Source organism: Olea europaea, chromosome 22 (genome assembly GCF_002742605.1).
Source record: "Olea europaea var. sylvestris chromosome 22, O_europaea_v1, whole genome shotgun sequence".
Lineage (NCBI taxonomy): Eukaryota > Viridiplantae > Streptophyta > Magnoliopsida > Lamiales > Oleaceae > Olea > Olea europaea.
This window is the reverse complement of record NC_036258.1, coordinates 13330515-13330907: the sequence shown is the minus strand read 5'-3', so window position 1 is coordinate 13330907 and position 393 is coordinate 13330515.

The following is a 393-nucleotide window of genomic DNA, read 5'->3' as shown; positions in this document are numbered from 1 at the left end:
AAAAAAAAAAAAAAAAAAGGCCATATTTGGATAAGAATAAATAATTGAAAAAAACGAGAATATAAATACTCAATCCTTGAATCTCTTCAATATATCTTGAATGATCTTCCTTCCCCTGATTTTTGACTCCAAGGATCCCGGACCTCCTAAGAATTTCTATAATGTCTACTCCCAATAATTTAGTGTATAATGATATGGAATTTTCTCCTATGGCTTCCTGTTATGTGGTATGGAATCCCTCCTTTTTGACATAAAATTGCTCTTTATATAGCCCTTCATTGCCTTGAAAGTCGTGCATTTAAGAACATTGAAATTTCCTTTAAAAAAACCAAATCGTGATCTAATCAGCCCCTCACATGATGTGCGAACCCCTTTCATGTGACGAGATTGTAC